Here is a 6,000-nt window from a genome sequence, read left to right on the forward strand (position 1 = left end):
TTATAATATTGGCAGAAAAGTATCAGAGATGATTGAAGAACTAAGATATGCCACGTAGTTCATTAAGCAATGCATTGCTGAAAAGAAAAACATTGCATTACTGAGTTCTTTCAGTACATGAACAAACTCCTGACGAAATGTAAGGATTGTCTGCAGCATGCACTACAGAGGTGCAACATTTGCAATCTTCCCATGTTGCATACTAAATTGATAAATGCCTCCATTACAGATTTTCCCGTACTGTGAAACATAAGTATCTACGTATGCTTCCCTTACTGCATAATTGCACTATTACTCACAAAAACATAAAGAGAGCTCAATGCATACAAATATAAGAATATACAGGGAACATAAAGCAAGCACCAAAAATGTGGTATTACCACAAAATGTTCATATCCGAACTCATGGACTGAAAAGATTTTTGTGTTTCTGGATTCTTTCTTCTTCTATACATATGTATGATATGATGTAACCGTAACCTAAGGAATGTATTGTAAGAATATATGAGACGGGTAAGGACTACAAATATAGCACTTTTAACTTCTTAAACTGCTGACTGTCAGTGAACAAAAAAAGAAGGAGCTAGACATGTAATGTCACCTGTGCTGTCATCATAGCACTTTGTACTATGGTATAGTGACTTTTTAGTTCCTGCTTGTACTGCCCTACATATATCAGTGAAGGAAAAAAGAGTGAGCCAGACATGTGATGTCATCCGTGATGTCATCAATGACATTTGTGATGTCATCTTTGATGTCCTGGGTGTTAGTCTTATCAGTGCACAGTGGTGGCGCATGTTATGGTTGCTTAGCTAACCATAACTGGTGAATTTCAGGTTTTTTTTTCGGTTTTACTTGGAACCATCCATAATGTCCCTTTAACAAAGTTTTTATACTGAATATATATATATATATATATATATATATATATACATATATATATATATATATACATATATATATATATATATATATATATGTATATATATATATATATATATATATATATATATATATATATATATATATATATATATTACGGCAGCTACTATTAAATCACAATGTTTTTGATACATAACTAGTTTTTCCAAAAATTTGACAGAGAACACATGGCGATTACAAATGGATATTTCCATATCTGCTCCAGACTCCTAAACCAATCCTTACAGATGAGCTGGAGTTGGGAGGAGAGCGAAGGGTAACTGTTCAATCCTATTTGTGAGAACTCTTGCAGGGTACTCCCCAAGATTGTAAACTTGATGGTGTCATCGCTGCTATATAAAGTGGAATGCACTATGAGGAAGGGGGCTGTAAAAAACTACCATCAGACAGAGCTGCTGAAACTTACCATCTAACAGCCATGTGTAATCACCAAAGGAGATTGCTGAGATTGCATCTGGCTAGAGCTGTCTATTTCTGGAAAGGCCTAAAAGCTGGCTGGGTCCTATGGCGGAGTGCTGGGGCCATCCCAGAGAATGGAGTGACCAGACCTTTGCCCTATCCTCCAAGAAGGACCTGAAATGCAGCTGGCCTTCCTGAACTTTAAACAGAGGCTTTCTATGTAAGTAGAACTGAGCACTGGGAAACCAAAAGGTGGGGGATTCTGCTTGCCTTAAAACATTTCCTATTATAGTAGGTGGGGGGCAAAACCGTGTTGATCCTAAGCCTAATTAACTAAACATATAAATGTAATTAATTCCCCTTGGTGGAATACCATAATGATTTTAGTTAAAATTCAAACGTAACAAAACTAATTTCTGGTGTGTGCTGAAAACTATAGACTGTAATTTAATTGGGTAATCCTATTTGTCCTGTTGACCCCGACTTCTTTAGGAAGAGTCTTTGTCCCTAAACTAAAATAAATCCCTAAACTACCAGCTCCCCCAAACACAGGCCTTTAAGCGGATGGGGCTCTGAAATCCAACATTCTCAACGTCCTTCTGAAAGTGACACACATGACTTCCACCTGTTGAGTTCAATAAGTGCCACATTCTCTGCTAACAGGCCATGCCTCATAGCCTTATGTGTCCACCAAGAAGCCTCCAGATGTTCTCTACCAAGGGGGTAGACATTTTGTTTTCCCGGGGTGGAGGCGGGCGACAAAGAAAAACAAAAGTCCCAATGTAAGTGTAACGACTTTCACGCAGACCGCTGAAGCACCCATGTTCTCAGCGCCCCTGTTCTCTACTACGTGCCAGGCTCCCTTTTTTTTAAGTGTTGTTTCCTTAATTGCACCGGATGTGCTAATACACTGTTGCTACATGCTTTCTTTGTCTTGTAAAACGTGTTGTTACTCCCTTTCAGAGCATGTTTATTGTGTACTAAGAAAGAAAGAAATGCCTGTTTGTGTGTGTCGAGGGGAGAGGATGCAGCAACCCATATTTAAATTACCATTTATAACTGCACACATGTGCATAATAAACCAGAGGTAAGCCCCTGGCAGCTCAATTACTGCTTGGTAGAAATATAAAAGGTCTGTAACAATTGAAACAATGAATAAGAAACTCCATAACAAACTTGGCTAAAAATATCACTGACAGCCATAACGCCCAAAAGTAATGATTGTGGTGGGAATTGCCTCTTCTTCTCCTTTCCTTTGCAATTGTATTGCTCATTCATCAGGTCTTGCTCCAGGGGGCACCGGATTGGACCGATCAAATTTTTCCGGGGGGCATTATCTCCTGTTTGTGGGGAATACGCACATCTAGGCGTGCGATTGGAGGCGCTCTTTTCCACTGGCCATAGTTTTCAGAAAAAAAAACGGAACCATCGTTCTTACTTTGCCTCCCTTTCAACATGATCAGTGAGACAACCAAGCTGACATTTTTGGGAAACGAAAAAGAAGGAAAAACAAAAAGATTCCCCCTGGAATGGCCTGGAATTAGAGATGCTGAATGTTGCCATTCATCTCTAATGATGCATTTGCTTGACATTCCAGGGGGACCCTTCGCCTAATGATACCCGCTTCAGCCTCCTAAAGGCATCCCGTGAAGAGATGATAACAAAACACAGAAGAGGAAAGACAATAACACACTGTGAGGGCATCCTCCAAACACTTTGGGGGCTCAGTTCCAGACAGGCCATCGGATGCTCTACATTTTCAAACTTTTGAATAATTGGTAGAATTGTCTTTAAAAAAACAAATAAAAAGACACAATAAATGACATCAGTTGTGTCCATATATGTTTTACAATGCGCTCAACATATGAAAAAAAACCAATGGTCCTGATTCTCAGTACATTTTTCGGGGGCTGCACCCAGAATCAGGCCCAGTGTGTTTTAATATGCAATGCTTCTTTATATATATTTATTTTATTTTATATTGGGTATTTATGGAGGGCCTACTTAGCTTTGGGAAGTAACAGAGCGCTCTACAGCAGTAGGGGTTACAGCTATACATTAGATAGTTAAAAGTGAAAACAATGATCCACAATTTAACATTTGTTACTTGCCTGCAATTAAGGGTAGCAGGGAGTTGTTAACATTTACAGTTTAGGGGGAAACCCCTTACCAACGTCGAGTGGTACATTTAGCCTTAACATTTCACTGTATAGTGTTCAAAGTCAGAATTGAGTATGTTTTACTATGCCTTCGTATCCTAGTTCAAGAAATGACTTTGAAGACTACTCAATGGGCTGCATTCTCATTGATGACTAACAGAATACTGAGCAAATCCTTGTCTTGTATTATTTTAGCCTTCACTTAATATTGCATAGTACATTGACGCTACTTACCACTAGTGAGAAGCCAAAAAAAGAATACAAGGAGATCTACTACTTTGTAGAGGGAAATAACAGTGCCGAAGAGAAAGCGGCGTTGCAGTGGTTTGGGATGTGAAGGGTGGCGGTCAGCGAGGATGTTGGACTTGATGGATTCCACGTGGAGTGAGTTCTTAACGTGCAATATGAATAACAACGTAATCTAATCCTATATGGCAATCAACCATCTAAACGTTTTACATGCCCAGTATCTGTGAGTGCATTAAATAGCCTTAAAATGTTATCAATATACGTGTGTTGGACCCTGTTTCTTGATTTTTTGAAATATCAACCCTTACTGAGAGCAGCATAATAGTTAAAATCACTTACCAGGATGATATATGTGTGGCAAAAGAATACAAAACATTATCATGGATCTATATTTCAACTCGATTACATCACATGAATAACAAATGCATATTAACAGTAGATGCCAGTCCTTAACAAGTAACAGATAATTGTCCTTCCATTATTTAATTGCTGCTTAAGTTGACTAGACTATGTGCTGCATTGTGGGATAATCCACTCTGGAAGACCATTGGTAGTGTTTTTCCTGAGCATGAGTGCCAAAGGGAAGACTTAGCAAAAACGCATGTTTTAAAGTCCTTCCTTGCAGTTGGTGGAGGCTGTGTCTACCTGTAGCTCTAGTGAGATGTCACCAACATGGCTTGCGGATCCATGGAAGGTGCCCTCACTGCTCCTGCGTTGGAGGGGGTGTTTTAATGCGAAGTCGTCGTTTCTCTGAGTGTATGGCGCCACAGCTTGCATTCCTTAGCCATGTAACCAAGAGAAAACCATGGCTTCCATTGAGTCTGACTCAGACAACTCACTCAGACAACACACTCAGACAACACACTTATGGACACGCCTAAAGAGGCACACCTGCTCTCTTCTAAATAGGAAGACTAAAGCTGGGTCAGAAACACACAACACATTGATCATATAAGGGGCATCCCATAAAGCGTCCTTACTTTTGATCCCCATCATCATATGTACCCACATCATTTGCATCTGCAAATTCTCATTATTATTAATTTTCTCATATGCGGTCCCCCAATGTACATTTGCTCCGAGGTGTCCTCCATATTGTAATCCATGTTGCTCCATATTCCTTCATTATAATGTTGTCCTTAGGTATTCTTCTTACTGTAATGTTCTCTTAGTTGCCGCCACCTGTAGTTCTGTTCATTACTGTAATTTGCTTCTAGGCATCCCTCCAGTGTATGTTTGCTCCTAGGTGTTCTCCATATTGTAAGTCAATGTTAAATGTATTCCTTCATAATAATGTTGTCCTTAGGTATTCTTCTTACTGTATTGTGCTCCTAGTTGCCTCCACCTGTAGTTCTGTTCATTACTGTAATTTGCTTCTAGGCATACCCCCAGTGTATGTTTGCTCTAGGGTGTTCTCCTTATTGTAAGTCTGCTTATTGGTGCCCCAATTGGATTTTGCTCCTAGGTGTAGCCCTACTTTAACTTTCTCCTAGTGTTCAGCACTGTAATTTTGGGCTGGGGTGTACTCTACAAGGTTGTTTGCACAGTTACATTGCCTATGATACTCTGAGTACCTTTTGGGATCGCAAATGCCTCTACGCTCCACTTCCCCAGTTACATTCCTACTTTTCAACTATTAGCATGCACAAAAACTAAGCCACTCACACATGGCAATTGAACACCCCCTCCAACTGCACATTAAAACCATTAGAACTCTTGACCTCTTCCAACAACTTGAATAACCACAATTCCCATCCCACGCACACTCATGTTACGAGCCCACAAAGCTCCCTTCCGGATACACATACTTCAAGAGCCCTTGCTACAAATCACCTTGAAAAATACCAGTATGCAGAGCTCAGAACCTTCCAATTGGCACGCACCAGAACAACAAAGAGCTATCTTGCATTTCCCCTTCATCCCATCTGCAGTAACCAAACCTAACCCAATGTTCTTCCATATTCCACAGTGCAAGATACCGCACAAGTGGCAAGAAAACACCATAACATAATGGGTGTGATGTAATTACAGTCGCACAAGTTGGCACTAGGATCATTTCCCAAAGCCAGTTTACTCAGACATAAATGTCTAGGGAAATAATCCAAAATAAATGAGCAAGAAATTATGATAAAACTTTGCTCACTGTTACTGAACCCAAATGTTACCGAAGTGAGATTCATGAAAATGTTCAGTGGTTATAACTATTATAATTATTCACATTTTCTCAGGCTAAGCGGGAGCTCCAAATAATT

This window comes from Ambystoma mexicanum, chromosome 10, assembly GCF_040938575.1.
Source record: "Ambystoma mexicanum isolate Mex_15411 chromosome 10, UKY_AmexF1_1, whole genome shotgun sequence".
In the NCBI taxonomy this organism is placed as follows: Eukaryota; Metazoa; Chordata; class Amphibia; order Caudata; family Ambystomatidae; genus Ambystoma; species Ambystoma mexicanum.